General features: G+C 37.4%; 1 pseudogene; it reads right to left on the bottom strand.

Annotated features, from left to right (window-relative positions):
• Positions 1-437: 437 nt before the first annotated feature.
• Positions 438-19,868, bottom strand: LOC105074227 (genetic suppressor element 1 pseudogene; annotated as a pseudogene).
• Positions 19,869-27,985: the final 8,117 nt, after the last annotated feature.

Here is a 27,985-nt window from a genome sequence, read left to right as displayed (position 1 = left end):
CCAACAATTGTTGTTTATGATCTTTTTGATGACAGTCATCCTGACAGGTGTGAAGTAATATCTCATTGTGGTTTTAATTTGCACTTATATGATAATTAGTGATGTTAACCATCCTTTAATGTGACTATTGGTCATCTGTATGTCTTCCTTGGAAAAATATTTTTTAAGCTCTTTTACTTTTCCTCTTCTTTAATTTTTAAAAACACTTCAATATTTTAATGTCCTGACCAGCAGCAGTACAAACACTAAAAACAAGGGGGGTTTTTTGTTGCTGTTTCTTTGCCCAGAAAAACAAAACAAAAACAAACAAAACCCCCAAACAGGAAAACAAACAACAAAATCCCCCAAACCACATATTAAAAACGGCAAGCTTTTTTATAACAATAATTAAAGTAATAAAAACATACAAAACTTTGTTTTGTTTTGTTTTTTAATATATATACACAGTACAAAGCTAAAGCACCTTTGAGTTTTCCCTCAAAATTCACGTTTGTATGAAAACACCAACCACTGCAGTAACAACGCAGTGTTACACACAGAGCTCGGTACATTCTCCCTCCCACCCTCACAGTAATAAAAAGGTACCTTCAGTTTGTTGATTTGCTTTATCTTTAGGTACAGAGCTTTTCCAGGCTTCAGTACTGTTGCTTTGTGTGCTCCTAGGATCTGTTACTTTGAAGGGAATTTAGCAGAAAAGTAACTGAAACAAAGAAATAAACCCTTTACTTAAAATGCACCCCAACTTCCTTCAGCTGAAGCAGGTCTCCTCCGACCCGGGGAAGAATGAGACCGGCCCCGACTGCAGCGAGAGCAAACTGGGTTCTCGAGGCCTGGGAACACGGCAAGGAAGGGCACAGAAGCCGTGGGGTCCTATCTGACACACCCAGGGGCTACAAACGATCGAGTTCTAGTGTTGGTAACGGAGCCTTTGTTTTCAGATTAAAAACTGAGGGCCTGGGGAAAGAATACAACCGCCTTTAAAAAGAAAAAACTACGGGCATCCTACATCGGTTGCTCGCTGAATTACAAAGGTGATGCAATTGCACTAAAGTCAAGGCGAGTTCGTTCTTTTTCTGTGGAGCCTGGAATCCTTTGCTTCATGCATGGCACATTCTCATTTCTTAAGCTTCAAATCTGCCAGTGAAAAACATTAAATATTAAAGGTAATAAAACAGGTAATATCTCTATACTATAGGTTCGGCCTACTGCCCGGGAAACCGCCACCTAGGATATCCCTTAAAGTAACCCCTACCCAATGCATTGCAGGCAACGCAAGGCACTTGCGTAAGTGATCCAGCGCTGCCTGCAGTCGCTCCCTTTCTGAAACACTCTTCTGTTTCTGGCTCCTCGACTCCGCCACGCTGCGGGAGAACTGCTCCGCGCTGAGGCTGAGGCCGCGGTGCTGGGCCTCCGGCCGCCTGCCTGCACTGCGTCTGGAACACCTGCCGCTCCCGATTTTGCTCTTCTATGGATTGCTGGTAAGCTTCAAAAATGGCCTCAATCCCTTGCCCCTTGCGCCTGGGCGTGGTCCTCATTGTCCTCCTCTCCGCCATCCTTGCTGTCCTCCTCCGAGTCCTGGTCCCTCTCCTGCGGGAGGGGCCCCTCCTCCCAGCGGTGTCTCCTGCTGCCCGCTGTGCTGGGGCAGGCAGCCGGCTCCAGGCCTGCAGCTCAGGAATGTTGTCGTGGACGGACGTGTCAACCTTGTGGTTCTGCTCTGCAGACAGCACAGCTGCGGTTCCTTTATGCTTCCGCAGGGCCTCCTGGGGGGGCTGCAGGACGGACTCGTGGAACTGATGTGCAAACTCCTCGGCCACAAAGGTCTTCCATGGCTTGCTCTTCCCGTTGATGCTGTGAGACAGCAGCACGGGATGTCCTTGGGCGCAGGGGGCCCGTTTGTAATGAAGCACGCTCAGGCTCTTCCTGACCCCGGGGCTCTCACTCAGCCTGGCCTTCTCGCCGCTGGCAGGAGCCCTCTCCTGAACTCATGACAGCCTCTGGGGCCGGCGCTGCCCCAGTCCCAGGCTCCGTGGCCTTCGCGATGTCAGACAAGGAAGCAGCGACATCCACAGGCTTCTCCGTATCCAGAGAGGCTTGCTGTGTGGCTGGTTTGCTCAGGGAGAGAGCCGAACTGTCCTTCTGACGGTTCCTGAGTGGGTCTGCCACTGTTGCTGAAATTCCTCAGAAAAAGTATTTATTCAAGTCCTCAGCCCATTTTTTAAAAAAATTTTCTGACACATAAAATGCAATGCATTTTTTATATAAAAATGTTTTCATTTTACCTTTATCTTTTTTTTTAATGGAAGTATAGTCAGTTTACAATGTTGTGTAAATTTCTGGTGTACAGCACAATGTTTCAGTCATACATGAATATACATGTATTTATTTTCATATTTTTTCACCATAATCTACTATAATATATAGAATACAATTTTCTGTGCTATACAGTATAAACTTGTTTATCTATTTTATATACACCAGTCAGTATCTGAAAATCTCAAACTCTCAATTTATCCCTACCCACACCCTCCCCTCCTGGTAACCATAAGTTTGTTTTCTTTGTCTCTGAATCTGTTTCTGTTCTATATATAAGTTCAGTTGTTTTTTTTTTTTTTTTAGATTCCCCATATAAGTGATACCATATTTTTTTTTTTTCTCTTTCTGGCTTACTTCACCTAGAATGACATTCTCCAGGGCCACCCGTGTTGCTGCAAAGCACATTATTTCATTCTTTTTTATGACTGCGTAGTATTCCATTGTATAAATATACCACCACTTCTTTATCCAGTCATCTGTTGATGAACATTTAGGTTGTTTCCATGTCTTGGCTATTGTAAATAGTGCTGCTCTCAACATTGGGGTGCAGTTGTCTTTTGAAATAAGGATCTCTCTGGATATATGCCCAGGAGTGGGACTGTTGGATCATATGGTAAGTCTTATTTTTAGTTTTTTGAGGAACCTCCATACTGTTTTCCACAATGGCTGCACCAAACTGCATTCCCACCAGCAGTGTAGGAGGGTTCCCTTTTCTCCACACCCTCTCCAGCATTTGTCATTCATGAACTTTTGAATGATGGTCATTCTGACTGGTGTGAGGTGATACCTCATTGTAGTTTTGATTTGCATTTCTCTGATAATTAGTGATATTGAGTATTTTTTCATGTGCCTATTGGCCATTCATATGTATTCACAGGAGAATTGCTTGTTTAGGTCTTCTGCCTATTTTTTAGATTGGGTTGTTTGTTTTTTTGTTATTAAGTCTTATAAGCTTAAATATTCTGGAAATCAAGCCCTTTGTCAGTTTCATCTTTTGAAAATATTTTCTCCCATTCTGTAGGTTGTAATTTTGTTTTGCTCATGGTTTCCTTTGCTGTGCAAAAGCTTGTAAGTTTAATTAGGTCCCATTTGTTTATTCTTGCTGTTATTTCTATTGCTTGGGTAGACTGCTCTAAGAGAACATTGCTGAGATGTACATTGTGAGATAATATTTTGCCTATGTTTTCTTCTAGGAGATTTATTGTGTCTTGTCTCATGTTTAAGTCTTTAAGCCATTTTGACTGTAGTTTTGTGTATGGTGTGACAGAGTATTCTAGTTTCATTGATGTACATGCAGCTATCCAGTTTCCCCAACACCATTTGCTGAAGAGACTGCCTTTTTTCCATTGTAGGTTCTTCCCTCCTTTGTTAAAGATTAATTGACCAAAAGTTTGTGGGTTCATTCCTGGAGTCTCTATTCTGTTCCATTGATCTATATGTCTGTTTTCATACCAGTATCATGCTGTTTTGATTAATGTAGATCTGTAGTATTTTCTGAAGACTGGGAGGGTTATTCCTTCAGCCTCATTCTTTTTTATCAGTAATGCTTTGTCAATTCTGGGTCTCTTGTGATTTCATATAAATGTCATTATGATTTATTCTAATTCTGTGAAATAAATCTTAGATAATTTGATAGGGATTGCATTAAATCTGCAGATTGCCTTGGTCAGTATGACCTTTTTAACAAAACTGGTTCTTCCAATCCAGGTGCATGGGATATCTTTCCATTTTATTAAGACTTCTTTAACTTCCTTAATCAATATTTTGTAGTTTTCCATGTATAAAGTCTTTCACCTCCTTGGTTAGATTTATTCCTAGGTGTTTTATTACTTTGGGTGCTATTTTAAAAGGGTTCATTTCTTTACTTTCTTTTCCTGTTGATTCATTGTTAGTGTAAAGAAATGCAACTGAATTTTGTACATTACTCTTGTATCCTGCAACCTTGCTGAATTCTTCAATTAGTTCTAGTAGTTTTTGCGTGGACCTTTTAGGGTTTTATATATATAGTATCATGTCATCTGCATATAGTGACAGTTTTACCTCTTCTTTTCCAGTTTGGTTCCCTTTTATTTCTTTTTCTTGCCTGATTGCTGTGGCTAGGACTTCCAAGACTATGTTGAGTAGGAGTGGTGAGAGTGTACAACCTGGTCTTGTCCCAGATTTTAGGGGGGAGGTTTTCAGTTTTTCACCATTGAGTACTATGCTGGCTGTAGGTTTGTCATAAATAACTTTTATTATGTTGAGATATTTTCCTTCTATACCCACTTTGGAAAGGGTTGTTTATCATAAGTGGGTGTTGAATTTTATCAAATGCTTTTTCTGCATCTATTGAGATGATCATGTGGTTTTTGTCCTTTTCTTGTTGATGTGGGTTATTACATTGATTGATTTGTGTATGTTGAACCATCCTTGTGTTCCTGGGATGAACCCAACTTGATCATGGTGTATGATCTTTTTTATGTGCTGTTGGTTTCTGTTTGCTAATATTTGGTTGAGGATTTTTGAATCTATGTTCATCAGTGATATTGGTCTGTAATTTTCTTTTTTGGTAGTGTCTTTGTCTGGTTTTGGTATCAGGGTGATGGTGGCTTCATAAAATGAGTTTGGGAGTAATCCCTCCTTTTCAATCTTCTGGAAGAGTTTGAGAAGGACCAGTATGAGTTCTTATTTGTATGTCTGGTAGAATTCCCCAGTGAAGCCATCCGGTCCTGGACTTTTGTTTGTAGGGAGATTTTTTATTGCTAATTTGATTTCATTTCTGGTGATTGGTTTGTTCAGTGGTCAATTTCTTCTTGATTCAGTCTTGGTGGACTGTATGTTTCCAGAAACTTGTCCATTTCTTCTAGGTTACCCATTTTGTTTTCCTATAGTTGTTCATAGTGTTCTCATGTGATATTTTGTATTTCTGTGGTATCGGTTGTAATTTCTCCATTTTTCTTTCTCATTTTGTTTATTTGTGTGCTCTCTTTTCTCTTTTTGATGAGCCTGGCCAGAGGTTTGTCAATTTTGTTTACTTGTTCAAAACACCAGCTCTTGGTTTGATTGATTTTTTTCTATTGTTTTTTCAATCTCAATCTTATTTATTTCCTCCCTGATCTTTATTATTTCCTTCCTTCTGCTGACTTTTGGGGTTTTTTGCTTTTTCTAATTCTTTTAACTGCTGGGTTAGATTGGTTATTTGACTTTGTTCTTCTTTTTTGAGGAAGGTCTGTATCACTATAAACTTCCCTCTTATCACTACCTTTGCTGCATCCCATAGATTCTGTGTGGTTGTGTTTTCATTGTCGTTTTTCTCAAAGTATTTCTTAATTTCTTCTTTGATTTCATCATTGACCCATTGGTTTTTGAGTAGCATGTTGTTTAATCTCCATGCTGTCATTTTTTTCTCCTTTGTTTTTCTGTAGTTGATTTCTAAGTTTAATGCCATTGTGGTCAGAAAACATGCTTGAAATAATTTCTATCTTCTTAATATTGTTGAGGCTTCTTTTTGTGCCTGAGTACATGATCTATCCTAGAAAATGTTCCATGTGCACTCACAAAGAATGTATATTCTATTTTAGGGGTATGTAATGTTCTGAAAACTTCAACCAAGTCTTACTGTTCTGTTGAATCACTTAATTTTTCTGTTGCCTTATTAATTTTCTGTCTGGAAGATCTGTCCAGTTATGACAATGTGGTGTTCAAGTCTCCTACAATGATTGTATTCCCATCAGTGTCTCCCTTTATATCTGTTAGTATTTGCTTTATGTATTTAGGTGCTCCTATATTGGGTGCATATATGTTAATGAGTGTAATATCCTCATTTTGTATTGCTCTTTAATCATTATAAATGTCCTTCTTTATCTTTCTTTATGGCCTTTGTTTTAAAGTCTATTTTGTCTGAAATCAGTATTGCTACTCCTGCTTTCTTGTCATTTCCATTTGCACAAAATTTCTTTTTCCATCCTCTCACTCTCAATCTATGTGTGTCCTTCTCCCTAAAGTGTATGCAGCATATTGTAAGTTCTTGTTTTATTACCCAGTCTGCCCCTCTATGTCTTTTGATGGGAACATTTAGTCTATTGACCTTTATGGTAATTATTGATAGATGTGTGTTTATTGGCATTTTGTAGTTGATTTGGTATTTCCTCTTTGTTCCTTTTTTTTTTTTTGGTTTGATAATTTTCCTTTGTATTATCTGGGTTTCTTTTTAGTTTTTATGACTCTTTTCTCAGCTTTTGTCTTGTGATTACCCTGTTTTGCATGTATATTAACCCATTACTATATCTATTTGTTTTAAGTAGATAGTGATATAAGCTCAAACCCTTCCTACAGAAGAAAAGAAAAAAGAAAAAGGAAAAATATCTGTAATTTTCTTGCTCCCCTCTCCCACCCTTAATGATTTTGATGTCCTCTTTTACAAATTTATGTTTATTCTGTTGTAATTCATTGTTGTTATCACCTTTCCAACTATGGTTTTCTCCTTTATGTAGCATCCTGCTTCTTTTCTATTTAGAGTAAACCTTTTAATATTTCTTTTAGTATAGGTTTAGTCTTGCTAAATTCTTTCAGTTTTTGTTTTTCTGTGAAGTTCTTTATCTCTCCTATTGTAAAGGATAGCCTTGCTGGATAAAGTATCCTAGGTTGTATCTTTTTCTCATTCAGGACTTTGAATATATCTTGCCACTCCCTTCTGCCTGTAGTATTTGTGTAGAGAAATCAGATGAAAGCCTTATTGGGTTCCCTTAAAACTAACTCTTTGTTTTTCTGTTGCTGCCTTTAGAATCATATCTTTATCTTTAACCTTAGCCATCTTGATTATAATATGTCTTGGTGTGTATCTGTTTGGGTTCTTCTTGTTTGGGACCCTCTGTGTTTCCTGTACTTGGATATTTGATTCCTTCTTTAGGTTTGGGAAGTTTTCGATCATGATTTCTTCAAATACCTCTTCAATTGTTTTTGCTCTTTCTTCTTCTTCTAGGACTCCTATTATGCAGAGATTGGCAAGCATTATATTATCCCATTGATTCTTTATATTGTTTTCATTGGGTTTTACTTGTCTTTCTCTCAGCTGTTCTGATTGGGTGCAAAGTCACTTATTCATTTCTCAGCATTATCTAGCCTACTTTTCACAGCCTTTAGCTCAGCTCTCATCTCAGCAAAGGAGTTTTCCAATTTTAACTGGCTCCTCTTTATAGTTTCAATTTCCATTTTGACATATTCTCTGTCTGTATTCACAGTCTCCTTCAGTACTTTGATCACTACTTTTTTGAAATCATGATCTAGTAGACCATCAGTGCCTATTTCATTGATCATTCTTTCAGGGAATTTCTCTTGTTCTTTTAATTGGGAGTGGTTCTTCTGCTTCTTCATTTTGTTTATATTTCTCTGGCACTATATCTTATAGAATATCAGTTATCTACTGTGGTCCTGAAGGTGTTTATTTATTTAAAGTGGATGCATAAATAAAACTAAAAATATATATAAAAGAAGAAAAAAAGATTTGAAAGCAGAGTATAATCAAGAACAGAACAATACAAAGAGAAATAAAAATCAAATTAAGACAATTTTTTAAAAAAATTTAAAAGAAGAAAAAAGATTTGAAAACATAATATAATCAGTAACAGGAGAACAAAACTAAGAGATAAAAATCAGATTGAGACAAATTTAAAATTTTTTTCATTAAAAAAATTAAATTTTAAAAGGGATTAAAAAATTAAAAAATGAAAAAGAAAAAGAAAAAAAAGAGGATGTGTTCTCACGAAGACTGTATACTCCTAATAATTTTGTTGTGAGGTCTTTTTTAAGTGTGGGTGGTTGCCAAGTCTTCCTTCTATGCCTTTTGGCTGTTATCCCTTTGGTTGGAGGTGTGGCCAGTGTTGTGTGGCCAGAGCCTGCCCTGGCTATTAAGCAGGGTCTCCTTTTTGCTCTGAGGTTGTCACCACTCCTCCCCTCGCCCTGCTGCACAAACTCTGCTTGTCCCAGAGGTCCTCAGGTAGCACCCCCCGATCTGTGCTTCTCCCAGCACCATCTTCCAGCACTGGTAGGTGGGCAGGTCGCTCCCCTGTTCAGTGCTGCTTCGTGTGCCACATTGGGTCCCCGCTCAGTGGGCAGGACCTCAGAAATCAGCTGCACCAGCCCTCGCCCCTGCTCTGTGCCAGAATTCTGCTCCTTGTTTCTTTGTCTTAGAAGCCCAAGTTCACAGAGGCACAGGGCAGAAATGTCCCCTCTGCCTGGGGCTGTAAACAAATCTCAGTCCCATCTAGGAGGTTTCCGAGCCCCCAGGTAGGGATTCAGGTTTCCACCCCTCCCCTGCCAGGGCGCTGCACACCAGAGGATATGGTGGCTGTGGCTGAGCCCCGTCCCTCTTCTCCCAATAACGTGCCAGTAGGTGCCTCCGGTCTGCGGAGACAAAGGCTACAGCATCACTCTCCCCAGGGCACACCAGCAATGTTGCTTTGCTTTTTTTTCCCCATGTTTTATGGGGGACCTAGGTTGTTCTGCTCTGTATACCGTCCAAGCTATGGTGCACAGCACCCTGCAGTCCCCTGAGGTTGCCTCTGTACCACCGGCCCCAGTCCTCTGTCCAGCTCGGGCAGCCTGTCCCATCCCCGACCTGCCACTTCAAGTCTAGAGCTGGGGGTTGCAGGGCCCTGCCCCACTGACCTCTCCACTGAAGAAGGGGATCCCCAGCATAGGAGCACTATTCCTCCTTTACCACTCCCTCCCCATGGGACTGGTCCTACACTATTTTTCTTTTTCTTCTTTATTTTTTCTCTTTGTCCTACCAGATTTGTGGCGTATTTTGTCTTTTGAAGAAGGCGATGATCTGTCAAAGTTGAGCAGGTGCTCTGATTGGCTGGGTGGGTCCGTGGATGTCAGTCTTGGTGTGTTTGTGGGAGAGGGTGAGCTATGAGCATCCTTCTACCTTGCCATCTTAGCCCCTCTGCCTAATATATCTTTTAAATGGGGTTTCAATTATATACACTGCACGTCTTTTCAAACCTGAAAATGATTTCATCATATTGGAGAAGATTTAAGGAATATTAGGTCACTTTCTCAGGATGACCCTTTGGATAGAGTATGTTAAGAGTAAGTAAATAAATCATTCTAAAAGAAGACAGAATTGAGATTAAAATTATCTTTGAGAAAAAAGACATGCAGAGGGAAGAGTATTGTTATATAAAGTGGATTATATGAGTCAGTTTCCAGGCAAACAGTAGGTGGCAACATCTACACAGTTTTGTTTTTGAAATGATTGTGTAACATGAAGATAAAGCAGGCTAATTATTCATGAAATTGGCACTTTCCAAAACTCATGCATTAGAAGGGACATTTACGCACAAACACATTTTGTTTTAATCCTTCCTATTTTAGAATATCACGCTTCTGCACTATTAAAAGGATTTCCCTGAGATCATTAATTTAAAAATATTTTATTTGTGAGTCATATTAGATTGTTCATCAAAACGAAGGGGTAGGATTTTTTTTCTCACATGAGTTGGCCAGATGAGGTAGTTGAATTAGATAAGAGTGAGGATTAATGGAACTGTGGATAATTTTTTAATACAAACAAATAAATCCATGGTGTGACCTCCATGACTAGAGTTTGCAGCAAGTTGCTGCGGGAGGTGCATCCTGGTCAAGTGAAGGTGGAAGGTGCACCCAGTTTTTTTTCTTTTGAGCTCATGCAGTTCCCATCTGCCTCTGACAGTAACACTGAAGGCTGAAGACACGTGGCCCTGTGTGCAGTTCTCACAGACCAACTTTCAACCCTAAGAAAATCACAGAAGTCACTGTGGACTTTGAAGCCTGGGGGGGATTTTTATTTTCCAGAGCGATGAGCTTTATTACTGAATGTTTTCCTGTTTGCAAATTGGAGAGCAGGTCTACTGGTGAGCGGATGTGCTGCTTCGTAACAGCAGAGTCGGTAACAGCAAAAGGGAAGGAAATGGACCAGTCCAGCCAGAACTTGCTGCCTCTTTCTTTGAATTGCACAATCAGCATTTAGGAGGTCCACACACATGGGGATCACCTATCCTACGTACCCAGTATCTCCTGGGCCAGCAACGTCTCCATCCCGGTCACAGTGCTTTCCTGAACGTGCTCAGAGGTGCTTAAGACTCTCCTTACACTGAATTAAATCCTATCACAGTATTTCTTGGGGAACCATAACAGAATATAGAGTGAAATTTTCCACTGTATTTTCACAATTACTGAAATTTTTTCCTACCTCTCCAATGCTGGACTTGGATTAATTTTTAGAAGGAACAAATAGTAACCAAAAACAAAGCAAAAAATGAAAGGGAAAAATAAAATAGTTTAGCTTTACATTCTTTCAGCAAATATTTATTGAGTGTCAGGCACTGTTCTAAGTACATGAGGTACACAAGTAAAGGAAATATATCACATCCTTTTCTGCATGGAACTTAAGAGTCTGGTAGGAGCGGGCAGAAATTAAACAAATAAATGGTATATCATATATCAAGTGGAACCTGCAGAGAAATCATCCATGCCTTTTCCTCGCTTCTAGTGGTTTACCAGCCATCCTTGGCTTGTGGGTGTGTCTCTAATCCTCTGTCTTCACATGGCATTCTCCCTGTGTCTCTTTAGACGCTTCCCTCGATATATGTCTATGTCTGTGTCCAAATTTCTCCTTCTTATAAGGACACCAGTCATACTGGACTAAGACCCACCCTAATAATCTCACCTTAACTTAGCTACGTCTGCAAAGACCCTATTTACAAATGAGGTCACAATCTGAGGCACTGGAGGTTAGGGCTTCAACATATACGGGGGAGGGGCGAAATTCAACTAATAACCCCTATGATGAAAAAATGAAGCAGAGTAAGGGAAATAGAAAGTAACAGGCAAGGGAAAGGGAGGCACTTTGAGATAAGGTGGCCAAGGAAAATGACATTGGAACAGAGAAAGTGAAATTAAACAAAGAACTGAGGAACGGGGGCATGCAGGTAACTGAGAAAAGAGATATTTTTGCTCCTGAAAATACAAGATTTTTAAGTGCCAGAATTGTAATATGAGCAATTGTCTTTATTTTTAAATTATGTTTATGATTGTAAAGAAAGGTTTATTAACATCACAACCATAATCATTCTTTTTAACTCTGAACAAGTTGATTCATTTTCAGTTAACTCATCCTTAGCAAGAATAGGGGGCCACTAATTGTAAGCTTAAATGATTATTCTTTAAAAGAATATTCATTTTTGCAGCAAATATTCATTTTGCACACTTCTAGCTCCTGAAGGAAAAAAAGGCAATAAAAAATGTAAAACTCTTTGCCTTCATGGAGATTATATTTTAATAAGGGGGAGCTGAACTTGACTTTTCATGGTTTTTCCCCCACTGGTTTGGAAATTGAAGATACTTGCGAGTAAAAGTATGTCTTGGCAGCGACCAAGCATCATGAGATCTTATGAGGACCCATAAACTTCGTCTGGTCCAAGTATTCATCTGATGGTGGACCATTTATAGATTCTCTTTAAAATGGCACTAACTTGTTCAGCAACAGAAGTCCACAGTCCCTCCAACCTCACCATCTACAGGAACTCCTTTCACCCTTGCTCTTTCTATTCCAAAAATACAGTCTTGCTGCTTTTCCTGAAAACACCAGGCTCTACCCTTGCTGTTCTCCAGGTATCTTCCTGGCTAGCTGCTTCACCTACTTCAATCTTTATTAAAACATCACCTTCTCTCGTAAGCCTTTCCTCATCATGTCCTCTACAACCTCGGCAGTCCTTATCCCTTCCCTGCACTTTTCTCCAAAATATATATCACCATCTAATTTTTTTTTAACTCTTTGGTCTTGTTTATTGCCTGTTTCCTCACATTGGAATGTCAACTCCATGAAGACAAAGATTTTTATTTTTATTATTATTTTTATTTTTTGCTGCTATGTTCCCTGGAGTGAGAAGCATGCCTGGCACAAAATAACTGCAAAATAAGTATTTATTAAAGAATGATCATTTGAGCTTATAATTTGCAGCCCCTCCATTTGTGCTAAAGGAGAGTTGAGTGAAAGCCATCAACTCTCCCAGGTGGGCCACATCTGAACACTAGGAGCACTCTCTCCAATTATAGTCATGGGAAATTCAAAGACATTCCTTGAAATTGATGTTGCTCCTATTTCTCTTTGTTAAGGGTGAGGATGTGTCTTTAAATCTTAATAAGGAAGGGAAGATCAGTTTAAGTGTGTGATATGATGATGAACTAACTCATACACAGATAAAACTTGGAGAGCTCAGGAATTTTTACAGTTATTTGACCAAACATTCAGCTTGATCTGTAGATGGAATAAATCATGTGACGTGTGTGTGTGTGTGTGTGTGTGTGTGTGTGTGTGTGTGTGTGTGTGTGTGTATATACAGTGCTTTTTAAAATGTTAAGTAGAAGTTCATTATGATTATTAAGTATATATGAGAAAAATAATTCTGCATTAGCTTGAACACATTCATATGCAGATATAATTGTGAACATTAGGTATAAATAAAGCTAGGTGACTAGAAATTTACTCTGAAAATGAAAAGGCTTCCATTGTACAAGAATGTAGCCCCCATCATGCTACTCAGAGTTATAAGCAAAGCAGTGGTTCCTGACCCTGTTTGCAAATTAGAATCACCTGGGGAGGCTGGTAAGCACTAATGACTAGTCCTCACCCCCAGGAGTTCTGCTTTAAATAGTGAAAGGTGGGGGCCCATAATTTCTTACATTTCCCAGGTGATTCTAATGTGCAGGTAGGTAAAGAGCCAATGCAATAAAGAACTAAATATTCTCTAGAAAATGACCAAAGAAACTGTTAGGTTTGTAAACAGATGGTGCCCTACTTATAATGGCTTGGTTTACAGTTTTTCCATTTTATGATGGCACAAAAGCAACTGCAGTAGAAACCATACCCAGATTTTGAAATTTGATCATTTCCAGGCTAGTGGTGTGCAATAAAATTCTCTCCTGTGATGCTTGGCAGTGACAGGGAGCCACAGCTCTCAGTCAGTCATATGATCATGAGAGTAACAATTTACAACCATTCTGCACCCAGACAAGCATTCATTTTTCATTTTCGGTAAAATATTTAATAAATTGCATGTGATAGTCAACACTTCAGTGTAAAATAGGTTGTATATTAGATGATTTTGCCCAGCTGTTGGCTAATACAAATGTTCTGACATAGGGAGGTGAGGCTAAGCTATGATATTCAGTAGGTTAGGTATATTAAAAGCATTTTCAACTTATGATATTTTCAATTTATGATGGGTTTATTGGGACATAATCTCATCATAAGTTAAGGAAGATCTATTTTGAGTCTACAGAATTATTCCAGAAGTGCACTGTCTTAATGAAACCATGCCCCCATGAGTTAAAAACCCATCATGAAACTGCCCACAAGGTTAACAGAAACTGGTGACTAACAGAAATTCTTGAGATTGTCTTACAGAACAGCAAATAATGGAACAGCTTGTTAAAGAAAACTTTCTGCTTGTAACACTACAAAACTGGCTGAAACCCAGTGGAAACAATAGGACTGATCAGAGTGTGCAGAATAGACTGGCTTACACATTGGTGACCTTTCAGTATCACAGGCCCAAATTCCCTTGCATGTTTTATACCAACACCCCCTAAAATTGCACGTGCATCCCATGAAGAAACTCAGTTGTACTTGTGCAGAGTGACAATTAATTCACCTTTTCCTGTCTACAGTCACCTTCCCTTTCACCTCTGAATATCCTATAATCTTCACCTATAACTTTCCCCAGGCCCTCATATTTGGGGAGGTGGATTTGAGATTTCTTCTCCAGTTTCTTCACTCAGCTGCCTTGTGAATAAACCATTTCTCTGCTGTAAACCTCCAGCATTTGGCTTGCTGTGTGTCAGGCAAATGAACCTGGGGTGGTAACATTAACAGGAATAGAGTCCTCTCAATAATTCAAGAAAAAGAGGCAAAGTCACAATTCTCTTCTAGGTATTTACAATATGAAGATTTATAGAAATTATACCTCCTAGAAGAGAACCTAGACAAAACATTCTCTGACATAAATCTTAGCAATGTTCTCCTAGGGCAGTCTATGCAGGCAATGGAAAGAAGTGCAAAAATAAACAAATGGGACCTAATTAAACATATAGGCTTTTGCACAGCAAAGGAAATCATAAGCAAAACAAAATGTCAACCTACAGAATGGGAGAAAATACTTGCAAATGATGTGACTGACAAAGGCTTAATTTCCAGAATATATAAACAGCTCATATAACTTAACAACAACAGAAAAAAAAAGCCCAATCCAAAAATGGGCAGAGGACTTAAACAAGCACTTCTCCAACGAAGACATCTAAAGACCATCAGTCTAAGTTAAGTAAGCCAGAAATAGGGAGAAAAATACAATGTATCACTTATATGTGGAATCTTAAAAAAAAAAAAAAAGACAAATGAACTTATTCACAAAACAGAAACAGACTCACAGACACAGAAAACAAACTTATGGTTACCAGGGGGGAAGGAGGTGGGAAGGAATAAACTGGGAGTTCAAGATTTGTAGATACTAACTACTATATATAAAATAGATAAACAACAAGTTTATACTGTACAGCACAGGGAACCATATTCAATATCTCATAGTAACTTGTGAAAAACAATATGAAAATGAATATATGTGCATTCATAAATGACTGAAGTATTGTGCTGTACTCGAGAAATTTGCAGCAAGGACCTAAAGATCATCATTCTAATCATTCTAAGTGAAGTAAGCCAGAAAGAGAAAGAGAAATACCATATGATATCACTCATATGGGGAATCTAAAAAAAGAGAGAAAAAGAGGACACTAATGAACTCATCTACAAAACAGAAACAGACTTGCAGACATAGTAAACATTCTTATGGTTACTAGGGGAAGGAGGGTGGACCGGGACAAATTTGGGACTTTGATATTTGCAAATGTTAGCCACTATGTATAAAAATAGATTTAAAAAACAAATTTCTTCTGTATAGTACAAGGAACTACATTCAATATCCTGTAGTAACCTTTAATGAAAAGGAATATGAAAAGGAATATATGGATGTATATGCATAACTGGGACATTGTGCTGTACACCAGAAATTGACCCATCGTAACTAGCTGTACTTAAAAAAAAAAATCTCAGTTACACTGGAAGTAAAGTAGTTTCTATTTATTCAGGAAAAAAATATATGAAAGGTGAAGACTGTCTTGATGAAGTGCAAGCCCTCTGGCTACTAATGCTGAGATCTAGAAAAATCAGTATGCTTAGATTCAATATTCTGTGCTATAACACCCTAACTCAAGTGAATGGCAAGGGATACACTCGGTCATTTCTGAGCTTCTAAAAAACATTCATCTGTTGCATTTCTCTTTAATTTCTTTTTAGTTATCTGACTGCCTCTTACTTGAGCCCAGTGGAATTTTAAATATTTGGATAAACCATTAGAGAATAGGCTTACAATAAAGGGGAAAGTGGAAAATTAGTTAGTTGGTTTTTTTTTTTTTCATCAACTTACTTGCTTTCAGCATTTGAATCAGTTTGCTAGCTGGGACAAGATATCTGGGTGAATAGCTTTCATTAAAACATATGGAGTACATTTTAACAATGTTGTACATCCACAAATGGCGACTATTTTTATCCTAATATTACTCAGCTGAGGGAAATCATGTCCCTGGATTGCCAAATCCAGAAGAAAACAGAACAAAAAAATATATGCTATGTGGGATGCCTTCTTGCGGCTTTCTAATCTGGAACCGACTTCCCCATTAAAAAAGAAATTACTTGGAGTGCAAAGGGCACTTCAAAAAGAAGCAGACAAATATAACATTAAATTGACAATATAGCAATCAGTTTTAGATTAATTTTCCTCTTACTTAGAAGCAAAATATTGCTAGGGGAACAGCCTGTCTTCCTCTTGATTACAGGAAACATTTGCCACTTAGTGTTCAGGAGCCAACTGGATTTTTTAATCACTGGCCATAGGGGTTAACACATCTTTGATAAATCATGGTAGGTTAGCAAGGAGAATGCAATGTCAGGAGGGTGCAGGGGGCCCAGCCGTCAAGCAGGCAGCAGAGGGGGGACAATAACCATCATCTGCATGCCCTGAAGGCAAAACGTTGGCAACCCTCCAACTGCTGCCATACCGCGTCCCTCGCTCTACCTTTGCCCTAGCTCTCTAAACCCAGCCTTGGTGAGTTTGTTCATTCAGTCATGCAATTCAAAAAATACTCATTGAGACTTACCATGTGGTCGGTACTATTTTCCATGTTAAGAATGTAGTGGTGCCAAAGTAGATACACTCTCTGTCCACAACTGTTTACAGCTCAAAGGAACACAAGGGGAGGTAATTCCCTCGTGATGTGGTAATTACAGGGGATATTCAAGGTGCTCTTCTAGAAAGGGCATCAAATGCGGACTTAGATCAAAAAATGTTTTCTGGAGGAAGTGATTTTTTGACTGTGAAAAGGAGGATAAAGGCAATCTAAAAAGGGAACAGCCTTTGCAAAGGATCAGAGATAAGCAAGATCAAGGAACTTGAAGTTTCAGTTTGGCTGTGCCTCAGGTGTAAGGAAAATGGCAGCAAAAGATGAAGTGAGGTGGGCAGGCAATTCTACCTGGTCAAGATTTTCTAGGTTACACTCAGATAACAGTGAAACATCAGAATATCAGTGATTTGACACCATAACAGCTACCTCTCACATACATACAATGTAAGTTGGAGGCAAGCTGATGGCAGTGGGATGCGCAGAGCCACTTAGGGATCCAGAGTGGAGATTCACAACTAGTAACTGCAACACCAGGAACATCTGGCTTTCGTGTCCACATCAGGGAGAGACATCTGAAGGTCTTCTGTATATTTCAGCCTGGAAGTGACATACATCATTTATTCCCACAGCCTATCGGCTAGCTCCAGTTACATGCTCCCTGTCCCCAACAACTGCAAGGATCTCAGAAATGTAGGGGAGTTGATGGAATGTTTAATGCCTACTCTTGGTGTAGGCATGATTATTGATGGCATTTGTAAGCCATGTTTAAGCAGTTTGTGCTTTATTCTTAAGGCAATGAAGAGCCAGAGAAGAATTTTAAGCAAGATAATTAAAGGACCAGATTTTTATTTCTTTGTGTAGCGCTGCTGTGTTTCCTGTGCCATGGGCCCTTCTTCCTCTCCCTCATTCCTAATGGATAGGGATTTAATTGAGCTGAATTCTACTTACAGAGTAGAAGTCATGAAATGATGCTGTTACAGAACGAGAGATAGTTTAAAATCAACAGGAAAATGATTGATTGCCTTCCTATCCCTCCATTAAAAACTTGTACTTCTTTGAGTTCTTCTTGTACTTCTTGAAAGCAAATGCCCCAGTAAAAAACTGAGCTCCCACTTATGATGTAGCAGCCCTGGGGAAGATGGATCTGCCAGGCACAGGCACAGACATGCCTTTGAACATGAGGAGAAACTACTGTTATTGGCGTATTCCTTCATTTCCTCTAGACACAAGCCTCAGTCAACATCCAGCACCATCAGGTCACAGTTAAAGAAGGCTTTTAGCATAGCACCCATCACACACAGCCCCCTCGGGATGGATGCTGACATATGGGAGGATAAAGAGAAAGACGAGTAGATGGACATGTGATGATGTTATTTCTTTCTTTAGCTATATTGTCAATAAAATCACTTTTTTTCATTTTTCCCAGTGACTGATATTAAAAAATATTTGTGTGATGTAGGTGTGTCAAAGCAGACCGCAGCAGGTCTTTGCCTTCTCTTGCCCAGTGGTTGACACCTAGATGATTATCAGAAACACCTCAGAAGGCTTTGTAAAATACATGGTCCTCAGCTATGTACTCAGTTTGCTAAATCAAACTTCTGGAGTTGGACCCATGAAGTTGTCATTTTTTTTTCCCCAAAAATTTGTCAGGCTTGAAACCTGTTGCTTTATCTTAATGTAGGGGAGATCCATCAAGACATTATTTTCTATCTAAAGACCTAGTCGTTTAGTCATTTGCAGTCTTTCTCATTGTATAAATGTGGGTATCTCAGTTCATCACTCTTAAAAAAAAAAAAAAAGCCTTCAAAAACCAGAACCCTTATCTTCCTAATTCTGAATTTCTGTGTCATTTTGTGCACTGGAAGGCACTCAACAGACATCTCAAAATACAGAACAGAGAGCAGTAAAATCAAACTGAATCAGTATTCTGCACAGAGGAAAGCCTGCAGGCGCCTATCACAGGGAAGAACAAGACTCCTCCCTAGGGCGCAGAACGGTTTTAATATTCCAGCTGCTCTCCTTTGGCAGACAGCGCCAGCAGCCTCACCAAGCTAAATCCGCCCCATTTTTGATAGGTAGACTTGACTCAAGAAGATTCACTCCCTAGACGTTTTTCTCAGCACTCACAGCGAAGTTATAGAAGGAGCATTTTGGTTTTCATATTGCAGGTTGGCCAGCAAGGTAAAATTGTGTGTTGTTGTGCGTCAAGATGAAAAACAGTTGTTTTCTCCTTTTTCCCTAAATATGTATATGTGTCCTTGATCCTCATTCTACACGTCACAAGTTATATTTGCCTTTCACATGTATGGTTTTTTCTTTGCATTTCATGCAGGTTTAAATATTTTCAGTGATTTTAAGTCAACACAGAAACCCTATTTGGAATTGGATTTCACTTTGCAGAAGGAAAGTAGGAAAAATTCTCTTTCATTTGAGAACCAAGCAAATAGCTATTAAAAGTGATGGTTATTAAAACCTGTGTAATAACACTGAAGCTTCCTATTATAAAATGTTATTATTTCTTTCCAATTGCAAAGATAATATATACTCAATGCTGAAAAACTTAAAAAGCATCAAATTATAAAGGAGGAAACTGAAATCAGCTTTTGTGTTTACGTTGGTACATGGGGTCAGAACTCCATTCCAATCCCCTATAGCTTCCCTCAGCATTTTGGAGACTGGCGAGCTGAGGGCTAGAAGACTTGTTGAGCTCAGTGTCCATGCATGTCCCAGCTTCCACCAAGCAGATGACCCACACAGATCTGGAAGGTGGGAAGAGGTTGTGTCTGCACTTACTTTTTTTTTAATTGTAGTATGGTTGAGTTACAATATTATATTAGCGTCAGGGGTACAACATAGTGATTCAATACTTGATAGATTACACATCATACGAAGTTATTATAATAATATTGAGTCTATTTCCTGTGCTGTACATTACATCTCTGTGACTTGTTATATAATTGGTAGTTGGCAGCTCTTAAGCCCCTTCACCTATTTCACCCATTTCCCCACAACCCTCCCCTCTTGCAACCACTAGTTTGTTCTCCGTATCTGTGAGTCTGTTTCTGTTTTATTATATTTGTTCATTTGTTCTGCTTTTTGCTGTCAAGCACAGTCCTGCTGGCATTCGTTTTTCTGCCTCAGTGATAACAGAGATAACAGAGTCTATTCCCTGGATTAGTGGCTGCACTATTTCACTGGTGTGGCTCTCAGCTGAGCTTACCTGATGCTCGAGCCAACAATTGTGGCAGCAGCTTCCAGATCATGGCAGAGGAAGCAGCCAAATTGGCAGGTCTAGGAGTCATTTCTGGAAGCTCAATCAAGAGCCTGCTTCTCCAGCCCTGCCAATGATTTTGTAAGCACACAATTCTCTTAATTTCCCTTCTAGAATGTCATTTGTCCTGCGATTGAACCCAAATTGTTTTAATGATAATCTCATAAACCAGAAGCAATTACTATTAATCTTTCATTGTCTCTCTTTGTAGTTATATCTGTACATAGCCATGTACATATAGTCTTTTAATGAATTGGTATAGAATATTCTGTTTTTCAGCCTGAATCATCCCCTAGCTGTAGACCATAACCATTTTTCCTAATCAGTATACTGACTTCTACAACATAATTGTAATAGCTAAATGTAGTTACTTTGTGTAGTTATACCACAATTCATTTAACCAATCTCATATTTTTGGACCACTATTTTTATGCCCAAGTTTTAGAGAACACTGATGAATATTTTTAGTATTCATGAAGATGATAATATCTTTGCTTTCCTTTAAAATTTTCTAGGCACTGTGGTGCTAGACAGAAGTGTATGTGCATATTAAATATTCTGTTATATCTTATCAATGGTTCCATTAGAAATTAACAGGTTTTACTCACAAGAGCAGAATGAGAACAAATTTCCTTAGCTGAAAAGATAAGGCTAAACAATTATATATACAATATGGTTCAACTATTCAAACATAAATTACATGAGGAAAACAAGTAAGAAATACCTGAAAGAGTAACAGTGATTTTATCAATGTTGCAGGCTTATAGATGATTTTAAGTCTTTTGTTTATTTCCTACGTTTCTATAATACCACTTTTATAATTTAAAATGCATGTAAAACTTATAATAAAGCAAGTAATCTAGCCTTTAATTGTGTATCCTTTAATTTAGCTAAAGGTTTGTCAATTTGGGTTATCTTAAAAAAAAAAAAAAACAGCTCTTGGATTTATTGATCTTCCCTAGATCATCTGTAGGTCCATCCACGTTGTTGCAAATGGCATTATTTTATCCTTTTTGATGGCAGAGTAGTATTCCATTGTAGAAATATACCACAACTTCTTTATCCAGTCATCTGTCGATGGACATTTAGGTTGCTTCCATGTCTTGGCTATTGTAGATAGTGTCTCTTTAATTTTTTCCATTTTAGTTATATGTCTTGATGTAAGTCTGTCTGGGTTCATCTTATTTGGGACTCTCTCTGCTTCCTGTACCCAGATACCTGTTTCCTTCTTCAGATTTGGGAAGTTTTCAGCCATAATTTCTCTAAACACATTTTTTATCACCTTTTCTCTTTCTTCTCCTTCTGGAACCCCTATTATGAACAAGTTCCCATACTCTATATTATCCTATAGATCTTATATGTTGCTTTTTTTTTTTTTTCATTTGACTGTCTGCTATTCTAATTGGGTAATTTCCATTATTCTATCTTCCAGATCACTTATTCATTCTTCCTTGTTAGTTAGCCTACTATTCATCGCTTTTACATTGTTTTTCATCTTCCCTTACTTTGCCTAGTCCTGAATCCCCATCTTACTAGCAACTACCAGTTTGTTCCCTGTATTTGTAACTCTTTTTCTGTTTTGTTATGTTTGTTCATTTGATTTTTAGATTCCACATATAAGTGAAATCATACAGCATTTGTCTTTCTGTCTGACTTATTTCACTTAGCATAATACCATCTAAGTCAATCCATGTTGTTACAAATGGCAAGATTCCATTTTTTTAAATTAATATTCCATTGTATACATATATCACATCTTCTTTGTCCATTCATCTATTGATTGTCACTTACATTGCTTCTATATCCTGCCTATTGTAAATAATGCTGCAATGAATACTGGAGAGCATATATCTTTTTGAATTAGTGTTTTAGTATTCTTTTATAAATATCCAGAAGTGGAATTACTGGATCATATGGTAGTTCTATTTTTAGTTGTTTTTTTTTTTTTTTCCAGGAAACTCCATTATTATTTTCCATAGTGGCTCTACCAATTTACATTCCCACCAAAAGTACACAAGGGTTCTCTTTTCTCCATATCCTCACCAACACTTGTTATTCATTTTCTTTAAATAGATAATAGCCATTCTGACAGGTGTGAAGTGATATCTCATTGTGGTTTTGATTTGCATTTCCCTGATGATTAGTGATGTTGAGCACTTTTACTGTGCCTGTTGGTTAAACATATATCTTATTCAGAAAAAATATTCAGGTCCTCTGCCAATTTTTTAATCACGTTGTTTGTTTTCTTGATATTTCTTGACATGAGTTTTATGAGTTCTTTGTATGCTTTAGATATTAACCCCTCATTGGATATATTGTTTGCAAATATCTTCTCTCATTCAGTAGTAGGTGGCCTTTTCATTTTAATAGTTTCCTTCACTGTGCAAACTAAGAAGTTTGATGTAGTCCTATTTGTTTATTTTTGCTTTTGTTGCCTTTGCTCTGAAGACAGATCAAAAAAAAAATGTTGCTAAGACTGATGTTTTCTTCTAGGAGTTTCACAGTTTAAAGTCTTACATTTAACTCTTTAATCCATTTTGAGTAAATTTTTGTTTATGGTGTGATAAAGTAGTCCAGTTTGATTCTTTTGCATGTAGTTATCCAGTTTTTCCAAAACCATTATTGAAAAAGTTGTGTTTTCCTAACTGTACATTCTTGCCCCTTTTGTCATAGATGAATTCTTATGTAAATATGGGTTTATTTCTGTGCTCTCTGTTCTGTTCCATTGATATATGTGTCTCTTCTTGTGCCATTACCATACTGTTTTGATGATCATAGATTTGCAGTATAGTTTGAAGTCAAGGAGCATATTACACCTCCAGTTTTGGTCTTCTTTCTCAAGACTGCATTGGCTATTTGGGGTTATTTGTGGTTTCATACAAATTTTAGGATTATTTGTTTCAGTTCTGTGGAAAATGTCATGGGTACTTTGATAGGGATTGCATTAACTCTGTAGATTGTTTTGGGTAGTATGGACAGTTTAACAGTATTAATTCTTACAATCCATGAGCATGATATATTTTTTCATTTATTTGTATCATCTTCAATTTCTTTTATCGATGTCTTACAGTTTTCACAGTATAGGTTTTTCACCTCCTTGGTTAAACTTATTATAAGGTATTTTATTCTTTTTTATGCAATTGTCAGTGGAACTGCTTTCTTTATTTCTTTTTCTGATAGTTCATTATTAATGTATAGAAATGCAACAGAGTTCTGTATATTAACTTTGTATCCTGCAGACTTTACTGAATTTGTTTATTAATTTTAATAATTTTTATGGAGTCTATGGTATTCCATATATAATGTCGTTATCATCTGCAAATAGTGACAGTTTTACATCTTCCTTTCCAATTTGGATGCCCTTCATTTCTTTTTCTTCTCTAATTGCTGTGGCTAGTCTTCTATTACCATGTGAATAAAAGTAGCAAAAATGGTCATCTTTGACTTGTTCCTGGTCTTAGAAGAAAAGCTTTTGACTTTCCAACTTCTACACTTCTATGTCTCCCAACACTAGTCTCTTCACTTGTTCTCTCTCCACGTCAGGGTATCCATCATAAGGTTTCTACTGCCTTGTGACTTCTGAAGCCTCATGGATCTCTTTGTTTCTGCTCTCTTTTTAAAATTTTCTTCCAAAAATTGCAAAAAAAGAGATCTACTTTGCAAGCTAGCCATCGCCCAGTATTGACCACCCTTATTGAGCCAAGGTTAGTAACAGGTGTCTTCATGGGCTAATGGCCAGGGCTTTAGCTCTCCATCTTGGATCAGGGATTAAATCCTTCAACTAAGTTAACTGACTCATAAAACCAGGAGTCATAGGATACAAAGCATGATGGTCCAATAAGCATAAAACACTTAACAGCTGTTTTTCAAAAAAATAAGGCTATGGACATGTCAGCTTTTCCCAGAGGATGACCCTGAGTGTGATGGACACACAAGGAAGCATCGCCCCCTCTCCAACATTTGCCTAACTTAATAAGTTAGTCATTATTAAAATGCACAGAGAATATGTAAATAAAGTTGGATGTTTATAGCAATCTGGCCATAGGTAAATTCAATAAATTGTTCTGTAACAATGTCCTGACTATGCACAAGTGTAGTTGTTTGTGTTTTCTAGCTATTAGGCTTTTTACACACAAACATCTTATTGGTTCTATTAGGATTAGTTTATTGTCATTTAGTTATGTTTTTTCCTGGGTTTGACATATCAGGTGTTCTATGAGGTAACATATGTGATTTTTTTTTGAAAGCTGATTCTTAGGAATTGAAGTACCCGAATTTTTTTATTTTTGTCATATTTACTAAAGTACCTGGCACAAAATGCATCAAAACCTGGAGCAGAAGCTTTATGTAAATGCTTATGATATTGTATTGTTACTATAGTTGTCAGCCTACTTATAATTTGTACAATAATGTATGTATGTAGAGATTGAGTTGTCAGTAAGAAAGTAGCCTCAAAAATAATGCATACATACATCTTATTGGTTCTGTGTGTATAGACACACATGCAGATATACAGATATTCAGAAATTAGATAGCTAAATAGATAGATGCAACCTATTGGTTCTATTTCTTTGGAAAACCCTAATACAGGTAATAAACATGGATATCAAGGTCAAGGAAGCCTCTAAAAAATTACCCTAGGTTATTACCTTAAATAAAAGTTTGCCATTATGAGCTAGCAACCGTGAAGTACTTGGGATGATTGTCTGAGGTCAGGTGCATGTAATGTTAAGGTTTGTGGTGCTTTTGAGGTAGGAAAAGTCAAGAAGATACACAGTGTGTATCAAAATCTATGAGATGACATAGAAGGATTTAGGGGAAAATGTATGGCACCTAATACCTTAAAAATAAGAATAAAGATCTCAAAACAATGACCTCAGCTTTCACCTTAAGAAACTAGAAAAATGAAAGATCAAATGAAATCCAAAGTAAACATAAAAAAGAAAATAATAAAGATCGAAGCATAAATTGATTAAACAGTATGGAAAACCAATGACGCCAAAAGCTGGTTCATTGGGAAGTTCAATAAAATTGATAAACTCTAGCAAGACTGATTGGAAAAAAAGAAAAAAAGCACAAATTAGCAATGTCTGAGAATGAGAGAGGTGACATCACCATAGATTTAAATAGATAGTAAAAAATTTAATTGGGGAATGTTATGGTGGTGAACAGAATTTAAGATGGCCCCATAATTGTCATATCTTGGTGCCAAAGACTTTGTATAATCTCCTCCCCTTGAGTGTGAGCAGGACCTCTGACTTGCTTGTAACCAATGGAATGTGGGGAAGGCAATGGGCTGTAACATGGATGTGATTACATAATACCACGGTACTTTTCTTTTTAGAATCTCTCTTCCTCCATTGCTGGCTTCAAGAAACAGGCAGCCATGAATTCTACAACCACAAGAAAATGAACTCTGCCAACAACCCCGTAAAGCTTGGAAGTGAATCTTTCTCTGGCCAAGCCTCTGATGAGAACCCAGTCCTGGTCTATACCTTGATTACAGCCTTGTAAGACCCTAAGCACAGGACCCAGAAAGGCACTCAAGACTCTGGATCTTCAGAAACTGTAAGATAATATATGTGTGTTTTAAGTGACTAAGTTTGTGGTAATTTATTACATAGCAACAGATAATTAATACAACTACAAATAAATGTATGCCCATGTATTTGTTAACTTAGATAAAATAGACAATTCCTTGAAAAATACAACTTACCAAATCTCACCCAAGAAAATAGATTACATACTATCTAAGAATATTCTAGAACATATATGTGAGTTTAGCAAGATTTCAGACTATATGATCGACTTACAAAGAATCTATTTTACATCTATATATTAACAGTCATTAATCAGGAACTGGAGTTCTTAAAAGTATCTTTTATAATACCATGAAAAAAATTACTTAATATCTGACAAAAGTCATTAAATGTCTCTTGAAACTGATATTATCTTTCTTTAGATACATTAATGGTCATAAGGCGTTATCAGATAAGTCTTCTCAGGCTCTTTAAGATTGTTTCACATGTGTCTAAATTTCTTGATCAAGTATTCATTTTACATAACTCTCAGGCACAAAGAATGTATCTTTTGATAAGTTTGAGCCATTTCCAACCATTATGGTAGTTCTTAACCACTGAACTTTGACGTTGTATGATCTTCTTTTAAATTCCAGACTGACATTTAGTTATATAATCTAAAACGTTAGATTTTACATTATAACTAATATACCATTTTGTACCTCAATTTCCCGATTTTTAAAATTTGGGTAATATTACTTAATGGCTCTGGTGTCAGATGCCTGTGTTTTTGTATCTTTTCTGCCACTTTCTTACTATACGATTTGGGACATGTTAAATACTATTTCCTGTCATCAGTATTACCTCATCTGTAAAATAAGATAATAATAATACCTACATCATAATGTATGTATGAAGAAGAAATGACATAAAATATCTAAAACAATTTATATTAGTACCAGGAATGTAATAAATGTCAGCCTTTATAAAATTCATAAAGGCTGGTACAGATTTAACACAAAGTCTCATAATGTTGGTGGCTATAACACTTTTTTCCTATTTTCTATAATTGGGCCATTTCAAAACTAAGTGAAGAATACATATTTGTCAAAATGCTTTTCTTATAGGCATTTAATCAAAAGTAGGATTTTACAATATTATAAAATTGAGTAAAGTCTTGATGGAATGAATATGTGAATATTTAGTATGACTGAAACAAGAGATACTTGAGACCATTAATTTTTCGAACTTTATTTAGCAGCAGACCCTTTTCTCAAATAAAATCTTACTTGGAAGATATATATATACACACACACACACACACATATATATACACACACACATATACATCAAGTATATAAAACAAATAAAAAGGAAGTCCTTTCTTAGTTGAACCCTAAGCTCACAAGACTACATTTAGTGAGCATTTTTATGCACCAGGTGCAATTTAAAAATTGTAGCAACTCCTATGATGGCTCTGGGATGCCCCTTAGAGCTCTGAAGGGCAATGCACACACTTTAAAACCCACTCCTTTGAAACTGTCACTCTAGGACAAGAACCTTATGATGCATATTTTAACCAAATAGCTAGTATAGTATTGGCAACCTAGTGAGTGTTGAGTAAATATTGTTGGGATTGGCTGACACAGAAGAATCCAAGGGAATCTAGTAAATGGATGGCTGTTGTCTCATGCTCCAAACACACCACTTTCTTGGGGGTAAAATCTGTTCCTTTCTAAGTCCCGGGCACTGAGGTTTGTGATTAATCTGGGTCAGAAATCTCAGTCCAGTTTATGTCCTAGGGATATTTAGAAACACAGACTGGGCCATTACTGAATAGTATGAAACTTCAATTGTGCCTAGAGTTATCCTGAGTGTTTCTTTCTCAAGACACACAACTGTAGTCCATCTCTGAATGGCTTTAGGACTCCAGGTGACTCCAGGAACCACTTCCTGAAATTTACTAAAAATCTTTCAAACTCTCCAACGAATAATATTAAGTCTGCCGAAGAGCGCTGAAGTTTTCTTGGTCAAAGTCTACGGGTCATGATTTGGAATGTTTCCAAGCACCAGGAATTATGGTGTGAGCTGACATTTACACAGGCACTGTTCCAACTGTTTTCAGTTTTCAGTTTGGAGTTAGATATCAATTAAGGGGCTAGCAGGTGAGGGGAAAGGTAGGCAAGGGCATTTGAGATAACATAGACACGTCAGGACACAGCCTTGGCTTATGTGTTGTCTCCTTCCCAAGTGCCGTATCTCCTCCATTACTGAATTTCAAGGTCTGCTCTTAAGGACAGTGTCTTTGACTTACAGTCCTATTGCACTGCTCATGCCTAATGGGTCTAGTAACAATTAACTTGATTTTTTTAAATGAAAGCTTTATGAAGTGTCCAATACAGTGCTAAAATGCTTATCAAGCATTATTAAATGTGCAAGTACTTGATGAATATTTGACGATTAAAAACTCTATAACAAAGTGTTTTATGTAGAAGTACGGGTAAAATAAGCAAACAAAATTTTAAAAAGAATATAATGAGGTTTTTTTTTATAACATAATAGATAAGGTGAAGAAAAACACTAAAAATAGTGATTTTTTAGGATTGTTTTTAGAGACTTGAAATGAGGA

Source organism: Camelus bactrianus, chromosome 8, assembly GCF_048773025.1.
Source record: "Camelus bactrianus isolate YW-2024 breed Bactrian camel chromosome 8, ASM4877302v1, whole genome shotgun sequence".
Lineage (NCBI taxonomy): Eukaryota > Metazoa > Chordata > Mammalia > Artiodactyla > Camelidae > Camelus > Camelus bactrianus.
This window is presented reverse-complemented; position numbering and strand designations above follow the sequence as displayed.